This window comes from Oryx dammah, unplaced genomic scaffold, assembly GCF_014754425.2.
Source record: "Oryx dammah isolate SB20612 unplaced genomic scaffold, SCBI_Odam_1.1 HiC_scaffold_3, whole genome shotgun sequence".
NCBI classification, from domain to species: Eukaryota; Metazoa; Chordata; class Mammalia; order Artiodactyla; family Bovidae; genus Oryx; species Oryx dammah.
This window is the reverse complement of record NW_024070187.1, coordinates 77,519,839-77,534,750: the sequence shown is the minus strand read 5'-3', so window position 1 is coordinate 77,534,750 and position 14,912 is coordinate 77,519,839.

Sequence of the window (14,912 nt, the reverse complement as noted above, 5' to 3'; positions counted from 1 at the left end):
CACTATCTCAAGACATTAAAAATCCTTTATTTTGATAATAATAAGTATTTTACATCACTATATGGATTTAAAGTATCTTTTTTCTTAACATATAAAGCAGTCAAAAGATGGAAAAAACTATTAACAATATTACACAGAAGACAAATCTAAAGCAATCAACCCAGTCCACTTCTACACTCTTCTCACAATAAGCGCCTATGTTAGAATACTGCATAAAAATATGTTTTGGTTTCCTTCTTTTTACAGAATTAAATTTAAATTCAATTGGCCACATATTCACATTCTGAACCCAATTTATTTTTTCATCCTTTATTTCTTTTAATGTATCACACTCAGCATTCACTCTGAAGACACAACATAGCTTTCTTGTTCCTCATTAAGTCATGTTCCTTTTTGGCAAATATATTATTCAGTATAGTGTATTTCTTCTCCTGGATCAGAAAGCCAAAGTCAATAAGTGGAGTAATTATGTATACTTGGTGGAAATGGAAGAATCATATACTTAATTACTTTTAAATGTAGTAAGTTAATATGTGTAATGTATTCAGAACATTGCCTAGCACATTCTAAATGCTCTGTAAATGTTAACTCTTTTGTTATTTTTTGTTAATTTCAGTTTATTCTCACCTTCAACACTGGTCAAATAGCTCTATTAGAACTACTACACATTCAGATTTCCGAACTTCTGGTGTGAACAGAAATCTAAGAAAATACTGCACAATATGGACTAAATGGTAGGAAAAAATCAAGTGGATTATATGGTAACTCCCACATCCAATTTCCCATGGCCAGAATTTCTTCCTAATCTTTGCCATTGCTGTTGCCTTCCATCATCATTATTGTCATATATAAAAATACAACACAATGAGTCACTGTGTTCAAGTAACATAATCATAAATGGGCCAAGAGCAAAACCCTGGACCTATGGAGAGTAAATGAGTGGAGTGAAGTGTGGAAGCAGACAAAGCCCTTTGGGGAGAAATCACATATTATTAAAAGGAGGATGAATGAATGCTGGAGAAAATACAAAAGATGCCTACTACATATATCCATTAAAATTTATTTTTTCAAAATAATTCCAAAGTAACAGATGCCAGATATACATCGGAAATGCAGGTGCATTGATAATTACTTCTGATTCTGCTATTTTAGAGGCATATATATCAATAGTCCAGAGAATGTCAAACCTGGGAAACATCAGAGCCTGGAGTAGAAACAGCTATTTTAATCAGGTGAGTGTTCTTCCAAAGACGTATGCTTTAAAATGTGCTCTAACATAAGCCAAGAAATATAACTAAATTAGAAACATCAGCAAGGAAAACTAATAATTTGCAAACTGCTGCATATGAGATAGCAAAGAAGGAGTATTCTGCTGAATATTGTATCGACCCTTCAGATCTAACCAAAACTCACAAAAATTCCTAAGAATGCATTTCTTTAACTTTTCTTCAAAACCATTATTCAATATTAGCTCTTGGCTTCATGTTTCCCATTAGCTGAGTTATTACTCTAGTGTTGTGTAGATTTAGCATATCTTTCTGTGCTGTGCTTTTCAGCACTTCTAAGGAATGCTAATGTTCCTTGCTTCCTAATAGCATCCTCTTTTTGATATTGATTATGTTATATAAACTGTATGGAACCAAGTAAGCAACTAAAAATTGAGTATTACAGACTCAAATTCTCAGAGATAACCTCCATCAATTTTGTGTTATCCTATAATACCGAAGCTACAATATTTATCTCAGGACAGAAGATCTGAGTTCAAATCCCAGCTGGAACATACAAACTGTGTCCTGCAGCAATTTGCTACTACCTTGGATCTCAGATTCCACATCTTTAAAATGGATATAATGTTGATATTCAACATACAGTGTTACTCTTATGATTAAATGAAATAAAAATACATAAGGCACTTAACACTGCCTTGCTCACAGGAATCACACAATTAATTCTGTGATTGTTGCTACTGTGGCTATTCATGGAGTTCCAAGTTCTGGAGGAAAAACTAATAATTTCACTATGAACTGAAAATGAACTGCTGGGGGGAAAAAAACAAAAACAGGGACACCAGACCTTTATAGAAAAGATAGAAAAGTCAGCATCCAAATGAGCCAAAGATTAAAACCTAGAAGGTTGGTGACTGCATTTATTGCAAGGAAGGTCTCAAATATAGATTAGTTACAGAGGCTAGCTACATCACTTTGGGCAATTCTTCTCCTTTAAAGTTCAGTTTCTTCCTTCTAAAAGTGACATTCGTGGCTTACATTCACCGAAAGATAGTTTTTGCCAGGCATTGTTTAAACATTCAAAACAATCAATCTTAAGAGTTAAGTTCAAATTATTATTTCCCTTTCAGAGAAAAGGGGATAAATTCCAGAGAAATGATATAAATTGCCCAAGATCATCCCAAATTTACTGGTGGAGCAAAGCCATGCAGTTTGGCTCCAGAGTTTCAGCTCTTAGTTACTCAGTGATTCAGCCTCCACTAGGCCATTGCAGAAACTATGTGTAAAGTCTGTCTAAAGATGAAGTGAGGTATGTATGTGAAACAATAAGGACAAATCCTGTCACACAGACAAACTGCAATAAGTTTTAGCTGTTACCATTAATATAATACTATTCCAATGAAGAGTCTGCTAAAATCTGAAATAATGAAATCTATATTATGCAGAGATCACTTAAATGTACAGTTGATCCTTGAACAAAATGGATGTGAACTGCATAGATCCACTTGATAAGTGGATTTTTTTCAATAAATACTACTAGAGTATGGCACAATCTGCAGTTAGTTGAATCCACAGATGTGTAAACTATGGATCCAGAGGGCTGACGGCAAAGTTATACTTGAATTTTCAACTGTGGGGAGGGTTGGTGCCCCTAACTCCCGTATTGTTCAAGGATTTACTGTATTTTACCCTATATAAAGGGAAAAAAAATTGAAAATTCAATTCCATGATTCAAAGAAAAAATTGTATGCTTATTTGTGTGAACAGCTCAAGAAACCACATTTTCTATGCTTTCATATCTGTTATTGTATTTTAAATGGTTATGAAGTTTTCCATCACATATAATTCTCTCTCCATTTTTTGTCAAATCTGTTTTCTGTTATAAGAATAATAAAATAATATATATTTTAAAATGTAATATCATCCAAGCTTTGGGGACCATTTTCTTTATGTAACCTAAATTAATAATAATTAGCACAAATTTGTAGACTTATACATCATGTTTAGCCTTTTTGAGCTTTTTTCTAAATTATATAAACTAGATATCATGATAACTGACCACCCTAAGTAACAAATGTTATAATGAATTGTGGGAAAAGAAAGGTCTTGAAAACTATAAAACTCTTTTAAAAAGTAGAGGAGTTTATTTCTCTTCATTTTTAGCAAGATAACTCCAAAAGATCTATTCCAAAAAAAGAATGTTAGCCAAGGTTTGTAATCTAAGAGTTTGTATTTCAACTGAACTTTTCCATTATCCTAATCTGTTAAATATATCCACAGCCAAAGCCATCATTTCCTTCTCATTACGCCAGCAGCTTCTTTTAATGGGTAGAAAAGTGTAGTATTACACAAAACAATAAAACTTCTAGGTCATAGTGGATTCATGGAAACCAGAGCCCTGATCTTCTAATTTAATATACTTCTATGCTGGGAGCCAGTGTGAGGAATCCCACCCATGACAAGGTCATGAGGAAGGAAGCTGACATACGCAAGGCGTGATCAGACTTCAGGGACCCCCTCTGGAATTTCCTGAGCATGTACCCCCCCCCCAAAAAAAAAAAAAAACTGCTGGCTTTTGTACTCTGCTTTTCCACTTTTCTGATATTCTCTGGAAAAAAGTCAACTCAGGGCTTTAGTCTTCTGCATTTGAAAGGCATGTTTCAGTTAACCCCCCTCTGATTGCTCTCTAGCTTGTCTAACAGGTTCCCCGGACCTCTTACAGCTTGTGAATTGCTTGCAGCCCCCAACCACAAAGCTTAAATGCATTTTAAAGATACAGAGCCTTTTCTAAAGAGTTAAAAATTATATTGGTGACCGGATTTCACTGTTAACTCAATGATTGCTGCCAGGCCTCCATATTCTTTATCTTTTAGGCACCTGGGAGGATGTTAATCAATTTAAACGGGATATGGAAAAAGATATATAGTAGTTCTGATGTTAGCAACACTAGACTTTTGAGTTAATTACTTCTCTTTGCACCCCTCTTGTGTCCTTGCTATGTAAGAAAGTAACTTTATTTAGTACTTTCTGAGAGTGGCACCAGACTTTGGGAAGACCAACACAAATAAGTCTTCTGGTTGACAAACCCTTATCAGAAAAAAGGCTGTAAAATATTAATTGGCCCTTTCAGGCCAGAAGATGATGTAAATCACCTAAAACTTGTGTATACAATTAGGTATGCACAGAGAAAAGCCTGGTTTTGATAAGAGTCTGGACTGCTAACATTGCATAATTTTGTATTACCCATTGATCTCTATGTACAATCAAAAAAAGGTATAAAAGGCCTTTCTAGACAATAGGGGCGGGAGCCAGTTGCTGGACTGGTTTCCCCCGTGTCTCTCTCTCTTTCTCCCTCTCCCTCCTTCTCCTCTTTACTTTAATTTCAGGCTGAATTCCTATCTGGGGCGTGGAGGCTCACCAAGTCTACTTATTTGCCCTGGCTATTAAGACCCGCGTGAAAGGGAGCCTAAGGTGAGGCACCCTTAGATATTCAAGTGAGTGCCGGTGGCAGAAAATAGATGGTGCAAGTTCCTTGTCTGGGATTTTATTGGTCTTCCATGTAATCCAAATTATTCAGCCCTCTTTCTCCACTTAATTTTCCTACTACAATATTGTTTCTTAATCTAATCTTATATTAATAAACAAATAAGTCTTTCCTTGCCAATGCCGTCCACCCTTCGAATTCCCTGGATTCACCGGGGCTGGACCCTGGCACTTCTAGATAATTGAAGGGGAGTAGAAAATGTTAAAGACAGTATAGCATGGTGTTTAAGGTATTCTGTATCTGCACTACTGGGTGTGATTCTATGTTCTGCCACTTCCTGCTTTATGACCTTAGGAAGTTACCTAACCTCAGGGGATTTTTTGTTTATTTGTTTGTTTGATCTTACTCACTTGAACCCTATATATTTCAAATGGCTACTGTGGAGACTAAACATATTAATTTATGTAAAGTGCTTAAAAGAATCTGACATATACTGCACATTAGATAAGTGTGAGAAATTATTATATACTGCTTGTAGTTTGAACATGTAAATTCATCTTCCCTTCTCCCTTTCAAGTTCTGATCAAATGACAACAGACTCAAAAATTCAAATGGGAATTAACATAAATATCAATTCTCACTTGTAGAGGTAGATTACAGAATATGATGGTATCTTCTCTCCCACTTGGGACTGAAACTTCTAGACCCACATAAGCCTGTCTTATTCAGGTAGAAAGGATAGAGAAGCATAACACACTTCCTCAGGACCCACTTCACCCACTTGGAGGTTTGGGCCAGAGAATAAGAATCAGAGGAGGTGGGAGAGCACAACAATTAGAATGCTATGATAGCAACTGATACATTGAAAAGGGGAACCAATAGATATGAAATTCAAAAATCAGGCAAGTCTTTCAGCATTAAAAAGGAGAGATGAGTAAGGTGACAGAAGATGGGTTATAAACATTTAGAAGACTACTCCTTCCTTGAAAAAAGAAGCTGAGCTTTTTTCACTTTATGAAAAACAAAAATGTGGTGAGGGAATAAGTATTTTCTGACTGGATATTACATAAGTGTTGGAACTTCAGTTGCTTAGGAACACTTTCTGCAAGTATTTGTTCTTTTAACAAACATTGATTAAGACTGTATTATGTACCAGTTATTTGTGCAAGCACAGAGTGAAAAAACAATAGCCAAAATTAATAGTAGGATTCAATGATGTATGGATTATAGGTCTTATTAAGCAAGTGAGTAGAGGTCCTTGATTAGAATCTCTATAGAACATTGTGTACTCCACAACGTATGTGTAGTAATATGTCCTCCCAATATGTCATGCTGTCCAACACAAATTCTTTGTAGTACTCCAAGAATATATTCTTAAGCATTCCACAATTGTTTGGTCTAGTGCTAAAGAAGGTGGACTAGATAAATGACTCAATTTTTTTCTTAGCCCTGATAAGCAGGATAATCTCTTATTTAAAACCTTGAAATGTAAACTAATAACAGATTCTCTGTTTGGTCTTGCCATTACCACCTTCAGCTTCCTTGGAGGACTGATGAATAAATTTTACCTCTAAAGAACATATCTGAAAACCACTGGACTCATGAGCAACAAGGATTTTTTTTCCAGTTTATTAAAGTGTTAATTCTAAGAAACTCTACTTTTATCATATGTATGTATATAGTCAGAAAGCTAAAATGAAAAGATGATGCTAGGAAAATTGAAGCTTCCGGAGGCTCAGACAGTGAAGAATCTGCCTCAAATCCGGGAGACCTGGGTTTGATCTCTGGGTGGAAAAGATCCCCTTGGGGAGGAAATGCTACGCAGTCCAATATTCTTGCCTGGAGAATCCCATTGACAGAAGAATCTGGTGGAGTACAGTACACAGGGTTGCAAAGAGTTATATATGACTGAACGACTAACACTTCTCTCAAAACATTTTCTTTAAATGTAGGCAAAAAATAGAAGAAAAAAAAAAACTACTTGTTTCTATGAATGTCTTAGTAAACACATGATTTTTCTGAATCACAAACAAATAATTATTAATTATAAGGATAGCTCCATATAAGTAAATTAAAATAGTGTTTTTGCTCTAGACTTCTCTAAAAATGTTGTTTTTGCCTAAGTGTAAATTATACTAACAAAACATTCATATAACATAACGTTTAGCAGATTTTCCTTCTTATAGGGTTTTCATTTGTCAAGTTCTCTGAATATAAGCTATTGCAATCATTCTCTATTATATTTCTATGTATTTTGAAATATTTATAACAAAATTTAAGGCTAAACATGCATATATATAGATACACATATTAAAATATGTTCTGTCAAGTATTCTCTTGCCCTCAAATGTAATATAGTAACATATATCAATCCAGTAGCTTGTAATGATAGCTCTAGCTGTTTTCTTTTTTCTGTGCCTCTGTTCTTCCTGCTTCTTTAAACTACAGACTATTGAGAAGTGAAATCATCAGAATACCCACTTTATATTAGCACTCATAGTACGCTGTGAAGATGAATGAAGAAATTGGCAAAGGCCAAGAGCTTGACAGGGTTTTTTCTGTTCTTTTCTATTTTTCTTGGGCACATGCAGATGGCTGTTTAAGAATGGGCACAGTGTTCAGCCTAGGTTTGCCAACAATGTAGACTTAGAGGGTAGAATAAAGAAAGTCATCAATGAGCACAGTAATGGCAGGAAATGGTTCAAAAGAGAGCCCTGTGTTGCATACAGAAATATCCTAAAAAGCCTAAAAGTAACTTCAGTAATTACTAATGATAAAATTTAGGTTTTCATTTTGGCAGACTGTACACGGCAAAAAAAAAAAAAATCTGAGCTGAGAAATGTAGTTACCTAAAAACTTTGGGAAGCTAATCTATATAACTAGGAAATCATTAAAGCATTCAGTTTCATTTATAGCATCAACAAATATTTATAGCTTGTTAATGATATGCCATTCACTACACTACAAACCAGAGATAAAATGCTGGGCCAGAAAGCCTTCATTATGCTTTCACAGAACTTTCATCTGAGAAAAACAGACATACAGTTAAAGACACAAATCTAATTAAGAGTTATGTGTCTCTTAAAGCATTTTGTCTAGGGAGCTAAGTGGAATAGTGGAGACCGTGAGCTTTGTGATCCTAGATAGCTGCTTTCAGGATTCTTACTCAGACACACTAATTTCGTTAGTTTAGAAAAGTTGCTTAACTTGTATCAGACTGTTTCACTCACTGAACAATAAATAGCTAAACTTGCTTCATGGTTTTGTGTCAAAAATTAAATGAAGCAGTAAACATAAAGGACATTGTAGCTAGCACAAGCAGGTATCTGATGTTTTGTACCTGTTGTCACAAATTTTCAACAATAAAAGTAGAGCTTAAGGAGGCCCTAAGCTTTTACCAAAGTTAGTCTCAGAGACATTCTGTGGGCCATTCCAAAGTCATTACTATAATTGCAGAGAATATTTCGATTTGGGGGTATGTTTAACATTATTCCAAGATAATTAAATCTGAACTTTATCGTATCCTGCTTTAATTTGTCCTACATGTATTTTTATTTACATAACCTAAGAAGAGTCCCTTGGACTGCAAGGAGATCCAACCAGTCCATTCTAAAGGAGATCAGCCTGGGTGTCCTTTGGAAGGAATGATGCTAAAGCTGAAACTCCAGTACTTTGGCCACCTCATGTGAAGAGTTGACTCATTGGAAAAGACTCTGATGCTGGGAGGGATTGGGGGAAGGAGGAGAAGGGGACGACAGAAGATGAGATAGCATCACCAACTCGATGGACATGAGTTTGAGTGAACTCCCAGAGATGGTGATGGACAGGGAAGCCTGGTATGCTGTGATTCATGGGGTCGCAAAGAGTCAGACACAACTGAGTGACTGAACTGAACTGAAGAAGGAATACTAAAAAGCAGAATTGACCCTCATTATTTACTGATCCTGTATATGTCAGTTTGTCTAAAAGCTAACATTTATTTATAACTCTTAAATCAATATTTGCAGTTCTGTGGGATGATTTGCCTACATTTGAAAATGAAAGGAAAAGATTGAGTTGCCCAAATGTCCTGTTCCCACTTGAGGTGGCAGGAAGCAACACTGTCTTCTTCTTTGGCTTTCATACATATGTTGTCAGGAAATGGAGATCGTAGTGGGGAGTATGGTTAGAGCAAGAAATGCTTGCTCTAGGGGCAGTCAGATAGGGTTAGAAGCCCAATTCTGACACTTGTTCCTAAGGGGAGGGGATCCTCAGGCAGGTAACTTACTTAGAAACTTTGTTTTCTTTTCTGTAAAATAAAAACATAATATCTACCATAATGAGTTGTTTTTATAATGTGATTACATTCTATGCAAGATAAATATGTTTATTTAGGTAGGCAGATCAATAGATATGAGTATATTTCCACTGGGTTTCCCAGGTGACTCTAGTGGTAAAAAATCTGCCTGCCAATTGCAGAAGACACAAGAGACATGGGTTTGATCCCTTGGTTGGGAAGATCCCCTAGAGAAGGAAATGGCAACCCACTCCAGTATTCTTGGAAAATACCATGGACGAGGAGTCTGGGTGGGAGTCTACAGTCCATGGGGTTGCAGAGTCAGACATGACTGAGTGCATGTGTGCACACACACACACATGCACACACACACGCATTTCCACTAGGAACATTGATTCAGTGTTTGCTAATTCAGTGTTTGTGAGACTTTACAGAACTTAACTACCATGGATGACAGAATCAGTTGTAATTTTTTTTTTTTATGTCGTTGACCCTTAAACAATACAGGTTTGAACTATATGAGTCCACCTGTATGTGGATTTTTTTTTTTCAATAAATACTTAGCATAGTACTACAGGATCTGCAGATGTGGAACCATGGATAAGGGGGACAGAATGTAAAGTTATACCCAAATTTTTTACTGCCTTGACGTCGATGCATCCTAATGCCACCCATTGTTCAAGAGTCATCTATAGATAATTCAAACTTCACTTTCAACTCTGTGTGCTAATACAGTAAATTACTAAACAAAAAAGCTACACTCTGCAACATAACCCAAATATTCTAGTTAATCTCTTTGGAATAGAAAAAAATCATTAATATTAGTATTGGGAGGCAATGAGATTCACACAGGAAAAGAGAAGTTTATGTTTCATTATAAAGTGCTTCAATATCTCCCTATTTATGGCATGGTAAAATAATTCAGAAGGCATTTGTTGCTTCTACAGATACAATTTTTAAATGTTAATATGGTAGGAAAGTTTATTGTTCCATTTTGTGAAAACAAGTTATCAGATTATCACATTTCAATCTCTTAAGTAAACTGAGTTAAGTAGTCAAAATCATGAATGAAACTATGAGCATAAGACATCCTCAGTAGTCTGTCAAAATATATTTTGTGTAGGCAATTCAATATATCTATGTTTAGACTGATTACCAATAATTATCTTTATAATTAGATATAAAACTGCAAATTTAAAAAAATCCCATTATTTGAAATTAAATATTATAGAAAAATTCTATGAGGTTTCTATGAGTGAAAAGTATAAACTTTCAAAATCTTAAATATAACTGAACACAATATTCTTACTTTGGCCTTTATGATCCAAACACTTCAGACAAAATAGCTTAAACTTAAGCTTTGAATACTCAAGACTTTGATCAAACAATATATTGTGAAAAATAACCCACAATAATTTTAAAGCAATCTTTCCATATGAAGCATAAACTTCTTTCAGAAAAGTTTTTAAAGAGATTTGTCAGACAATGCAGACTGCAGTTGAAATGATCTTAAAACGTTCCAAATATATTAAGCAAAATCAGCTGTCCAGAACTAATGTTCATATACTATTATGTAAGTTAAACCAAGCTCATGCTTAAAGGACAAATGGAAGAAAAGAAATTTTAAAATACTTCTCATTTGGACAAAAAAGTTTCCACAAATACTGGAGAGACATGCTAGCAGAGGTCCTAGTTTTATTCTTTTTGCTTTTCTGCCTAAGATAGCTAATTTACAAAGTCCATTAAAACATGCATTGTATATAGAAATGTTTTTGTAAAATAATAAAATTTTATTAGTGAGAATATGTATCCTACTGTCTCTCTGAATGATAGCCTAAAATAAATTTGCATTTTTCTTCAAACTAGTATGTAATAGTGTTGTGACCTCAAATTTACCAACTTATAATTTGCCCAGCAAGTACCTGAAAATACCTAAAGTAATCACTTTTTGAAATGGTAAAAAAAAAAAGTCATAATTACAATACAATTCTTATTCTGTCACAATATGATTTCTATAACAAAGACATAAAATTAAGCAGGTAACTGAATAAAATTATGTATTTTTTTTTCAGTGTCATGTAACCTGAGCATAATTTCTAGGATTCCTGTCTTTTTTTTTTTTTCAGTATGAACACAAATTGTTCAGAGATCACAGAGATTAATTTCTTTTCTGAACTTAATCATACAAATATAATTCTATAGATATCAGTGCAGAAAGCAAGAAGTTGGCAATGTTTAAGTAACATCAGTTGAGTCTAGCTGTGTCAATTTGACACATTAGACAAAATGAAAATGAGAAGAAAATATCTTAATAGTAAATAAGGATGAGATATTGTAAAGGGAAATTCAGCATTAGGAATTTTAGCTTCATTAGTGGTACAAGTAACCAATAGCTTATTTGAACTCTGGTGCCAAGTTGTTTCTACTATGCTACAGTGCTTTCTTAAAATGGTTTTGAAACACAATTACACACTTCATAAATATATCAGCATTCCATTAAAGCTGAGTTTATTATTAGATATACTGAAATATACCTTGGATCAAGTCATGTTGCTTAAACCTCAACCTCCACCAAAAATTCTTATAAATAAAAGGATAAGCCTATAAGGTGAGCATTCAATTTGTACCTTCAAACCAGTAGAAGTAGAGAGTATATCATTTATTTTTCAAAATCATAAGCCAGAAAATATCAAAGAAGAAAGAAAAAATATTATACTTCCAGAAAACCAGATAATGTAAACTATCCTGTAATAGGAAGAATAAGGTCCCCTCCAAATACATCTACATTTTAATGTCCAGAATTTATGAATCTTATCTTACATGGTAAAAGTCATTTTCCAGATGTAGTTCAATTAAGGCTGTTAAACTTAAAAGCTTTTGCACAATGAAGGAAACTATAAGCAAGGTGAAAAGACAGCCTTCAGAATGGGAGAAAATAATAACAAATGAAGCAACTGACAAAAAATTAATTTCAAAAATATACAAGCAGCACATGCAACTCAATTTCAGAAAAACAAATGACCCAATCAAAAAATGGGCCCCATTGGTATATCTTCTTTGAAGAAATGTCTATTTAAATCTTGTGCCCAGTTAAAAATTGGACTATATTTTTCTTTCTCTTTTGATGTTTAGTTTTCTACATAATCGAGATTCAAATAAGTCTCCTTAATTTCTAAGGAACTGCATCAAAGAAAATAAATATAAGATTAAAAAAAAAAATGGGCCAAAGAACTAAACAGACATTTCTCCAAAGAAGACATACAGATGCCTAACAAACACATGAAAAGATGCAAGGTCACTCATTATCACAGAAATGCAAATTAAAACCACAATGAGGTACCATCTCATGCCAGTCAGAATGACTGCTATCAAAAAGTCTACAAACAATAAATGCTGGAGAGGGTGCAGAGAAAAGGAAATCCTCTTACACTGTTGGTGGGAATGCAAACTAGTGCAGCTACTATGGAGAACAGTGTGGAGATTCCTTAGAAAACTGGAAATAGAACTCTCATACAACCCAGAAATCCCAATGCTCAGCATACACACTGAGAAACTCAGAATTGAAAGAGACATGTTTTACCCCAGTATTCATTGCAGTACTGTTTACAATAGCTAGGACATGGAAGCAACCTAGATGTCCATCAGCAGACGAATGGATAAGAAAGCTATGGTACATATACACAATGGATTATTCAGCTATTAAAAAGAACACATTTGAATCAGTTCTAATGAGGTGGATGAAACTGGAGCCTATTATACAGAGTGAAGTAAGTCAGAAAGAAAAACACCAATACAGTATATTAATGCATGTATATAGAATTTAGAAAAATTGTAACATTGACCCTATATGTGAGACAGCAAAAGAGACACAGATATAAAGAACAGACTTTTGGACTCTGTGGGAGAAGGCAAGGGTGGGATGATTTGAGAGAATAGCACTGAAACATGTATGACCCTCAGGAATGGGATGGGGAGGGAGGTGGGAGGGGGGGTTCAGGATTGGGGACACATGTACACCCAGGGCTGATTCATGTGAATGTATGGCAAAACCCACTACAATATTGTAAAGTAATTAGCCTCCAATTAAAATTAATTAATTTACAAAAATTTAAAGAAAAATAATGAGATTATTCTGGATTAATCAAGTAGGCTCAGTGTAATCGCCAGGCCCTTTGTGAGACTGAGAAGGAAGGCAGAATCAGAAAGACAACAATGTGAAAAGGATCCAGCCCAATCTTGCTGGTTTTGAAGTTAATGGAATAGAGACATGAACCAAGGAAATGCAACTAGTCTATAAAAATTTTAAAAAGACATGGTGAGTGAGTCTCTCTTAGAACTCCTTGGAGGAAAACAACCCTGCAACATTTGGATTTTTGCCCAGTTAGGCAGACCCAGACCCATTTTGGACTTTGGACCTCTAAATATGTGTGTGTGTGTGTGTGTGTGTGTGTGTGTGTGTGTGTGTGTGTGTGTATTAAAGAAGATTACTTTGGAGGCGATGCATCTATTCTGTACCTTGATTGTGTTTGTAATAATATGTCACTATGTGTTTGTTAAATCTCACAGAAGTGTGAAATAAGAGTGATAAATTTTACTCTAGGTAAATTTTAAGTTTTTAAGAGCTAACTTTAATTCTGAAGAAGTGTTTCAAATTTGTACTTAGAAAATTCTGATTTCCTTTGTTTCTCAAGTATTTATTTACAATCAATCTCTAAAAGTAAATTAATGGATTCTTTTTTCATTAAATACATTTGAAATACTGGTATTGATGGATTGGAATCTTACATGTGATCTTTGACACTCTTTAAAAAAAATCAATTATTCTTTGAATAAAAAATTTAAGTGTTTATTCTGTGTAGTACAGTTGAGTTGAGAAAAGCATGAATGGAAAGATTATAGGGTAATCTAAGATACCATATCAAACAAAATATTTGAAGAAATAATGCCATTTTCTGTATTTGCTGAAAAATATAAACTCATAGAAGTTAGAAGCTCAGAAAACTCCAAGAAGCACCCCATATTCAAAATTTTTTTAACATATCCCTTATTGGTTTTATTTATTTTTATTTATTTATTTTTTTAAACTAATGATAGAGGGAAAATTTTGAAGCATGTGATAGTTTTGATTATGAGCCTTCAGAATTTTATTCTATTGTATAGGTTTTATGGTCATATTATTATTTTATTTGCTTGAAAAAAAATAATCTGGAAGCACTTCGTAAAACACATCACACTTGAAAGAGACTGATTACAAGAATAAAAGGAAGGAGAGACAAATTGGGAGGTTGTGATCAATATAAACACACTACTATATTTAGAAAAATAGCTAATAAAAACCTATTGAATAGCACAGGGAACTCTATTCAATACTTGGTAAAGATCTATATAGGAGTACTCTAAAAAGGAGTGGATTTATGTGTATGTGGAACTGATTCATATTGCTGTTCAGCAGAAACTAACACAATATTGTAAATCAATTATACTCCAATAAAATAATTAAAATAAGAATAAAGACTGTGAAAGGGATGATTACTAGAACAAGTGTGAGTTAATGGTGATGTATATTGTTAGTAGAAATAAGAAAACATGTTCAGTTTCTTTAATAAAATCATGTATATTATTTCCTTAAACCCATTTTCAGAATGTCTATTATAAATTGTGTACTGTACCAAGAGCTGAGAGAGTGAAAAACATAAATAAGATTATTAAGACAAAAATGAAAACATGTTATTAAAAAAAAGTAGTTGCCAGATACTGATTTGGGGAGATAATTCATATTCCTGCATATCAATAACAGTCAATTTCCTCATACTCTTTTTTCAAGAATATTGTTCTAAGTGAAAGATACTTACAATTGGTGTCTCCTAAATTCCATATGGGCTTCCCTGGTTGCTCAGACAGTAAAGGATCTGCTTGCCAATGCAGG